Below are 2,374 nucleotides of genomic sequence, written 5' to 3'. Positions count from 1 at the left end.
AAAGAAAGTGAAAGTAATTTAGTCACTGGCAACAATCATTACAAGAGGTCTTTTAGGGAAACAATAGTAGGAAGAGGTTTACAAAAATAGATTGATGTTTCGAGGAATAATACTGATTTTTTCTCAATTTGGTTGTGATAAATTGTACCTGATCATATAAAAATTACTTCAGATTCAAACTTGACTAAATAAAAAAGAGAAAGGGGAAATGAATTCATCTAGATGAAACTTATAGCAAAATATAAGAATGAAACAATTCTATCTAGGGTACTTATTTATGTCCAGTTATAAATACCATTTTCAGTTGATAATTTGGAGTCAGTCATGCCATACAAAGCCACAAAGTCAAATTTTCTTTCTGATGCAACACAAAATAGTTGTTTCTGTTTCCTATTAAAATGTCAATTAGTTGTCTGTTTTTGTTTATCCCATTTATTTGTAGTCACAAGTTAAACAGCATCAACAGTTATTGTAGGTGAAGTGGGTATTGATGGATCAAAATCTTTATGTTTTTACTTATTGAATCAGAAGGTTAATTTAGTTCAACTCTCACACCTTTCTCACTTTGGCATCCTAGTCTTTATTAAGATAATATACATATGTCACACATGTTCCATCTCCATTTGAATTAACATGACATACATATCCTGTTCCACTGCCTGGATAACAAGCAGCCATGGCTTTCGGTCCAGCCATTGAGTTTGTAGTTGCCCAGCTTCCCGGTATAGTGGCAGATCGGGTTGTTCATGCTGCTCATGAGCAGCCCAGTGGTTTCACAGCTGGGCTTCTTGCCCTGGATCCAGGTGATCTTATCGCCTCGAATGTCCTTGAATGAGTCTCTCTTCTGGCAGACCAGCTGGCCATTTGTGAACTTACTGGTGTCGTGAAGGGTATACACCTCTTGGCGGATCTGCTGTGCTGTCTCCTTGCCCAGAAAGTCATCCGCCACACAGTGCTGTGCTTGTTTATGCACAGCATGATGGACTCCAGTGCCAGTTTCAGCACAGGCAGTGGCTTCGTCTTCCGGTTGGGCCATAGGCTGCCACTGTGCTGTGGCTCAGCCCCTGGCTGGGCATATTGGCTTGGTGGGTGCAGGTTTGTCTTCTCCAGGAAGTGATGTGTGACCTAGACGCTTCTCCTTCATGGATTCTGCTTTGACTGCCACCAGCCCTGGCTGGTGGGTGCCCTACGGGCTTGGCCGTTGCCTTGGCCGTGTCCACCAGCGGTGGTGGCGGCACTGTCCCTGTGCAGCGCCGCCTCCCTAGCTCCTGCAGGCCTGCGTGGTGGCATGGGGTGTGGGTGCAGGTCCGCCCCATGGCTGGGTGCCCTTGCCCTTGCCCCTCTGGCACACGAGCTTGTGCTTCTTCCAGTCCTGCCGCTGGTGCTCCTTGCTGCAGTAAAAAGAGTGGTGGCAGTGGCTGCAATGCAGCATGTTCTCCATTTTCCTGTAGAGCTCACAGTACTGTGGGTTTTGCTCACTCTGGCTCAGCCCTGGGCCACTGCTGGGTAGGGTGCAGAGGCAGGGCCTGTCAGAGCAGTGCACCTGCCAAGTCTTGCCTCAGGGAGGCAGACTTCTGCTCTGGCCACTTCCTGGTCCTCATTCCGGCTGTCTAAGCACCTCATTGCTCCCAGGGAATAAGGGATCACAGCCCAGTTCGCCAAGATCTCTGCTTGGTCACGTGTGGATCTGGCCGCTGAGACCCAGCTCCTTGGCCACCTCTGTGTTCCCCGGCCCCCAGCCAGCTTATGGAGGAGCGCAGGGCGTGCAGGTGCCACTCACTATTGCACTGGGGACTTAAGGTGATTATCGATGTATTCAGATATACAGCCATTTTACCTTTTGCTTTTTGTTTTCTAGTTGCTCATTGCTTTGTTTCTCTTCCATTGTGATTTTATCTATTTTTTGGCGAGAGAGAGACACACGCGCACACACACACACACAGACAGGAAGGGAGAGAGATGAAAAGCATCAACTCATAGTTTGGTGCCTTAGTTGTTCATTGATTGCTTTCTTATACATGCCTTGACCAGGGGACAGAAGCTGAGCCAGTGACCTTGGGGTTATGTCTGTGTTCCCACGCTCAAGCTAGTGACCTCTGGGTTGGAACCTGGAACCTCAGTGTCCCAGGCTAATGCTCTATCCACTGAGCCAAGTGACTAGGGCCTAACTTGTAATTTTTTTTTAAATTTTTATTTATTTATTTCAGAGACAGAGCGAGAGTCAGAGAGAGGGATAGACAGGGACGGACAGACAGACAGGAACGGAAAGAGATGAGAAGCATCAATCATCAGTTTTTCATTGCAACACCTTAGTTGTTCATTGATTGCTTTGTCATATGTGCCTTGACCATGGACCTTCAGCAGACCGAGTAAA

General features: G+C 47.0%; 1 pseudogene; it reads right to left on the bottom strand.

Annotated features, from left to right (window-relative positions):
- Positions 1-549: 549 nt before the first annotated feature.
- Positions 550-1,832, bottom strand: LOC136335461 (egl nine homolog 1 pseudogene; annotated as a pseudogene).
- Between the last annotated feature and the right edge of the window lie 542 nt (positions 1,833-2,374).

Source organism: Saccopteryx bilineata, chromosome 4 (assembly GCF_036850765.1).
Source record: "Saccopteryx bilineata isolate mSacBil1 chromosome 4, mSacBil1_pri_phased_curated, whole genome shotgun sequence".
In the NCBI taxonomy this organism is placed as follows: domain Eukaryota; kingdom Metazoa; phylum Chordata; class Mammalia; order Chiroptera; family Emballonuridae; genus Saccopteryx; species Saccopteryx bilineata.
The sequence above is the reverse complement of the archived record's forward strand: the minus strand, read 5'-3'. Positions and strand labels throughout refer to the sequence as shown.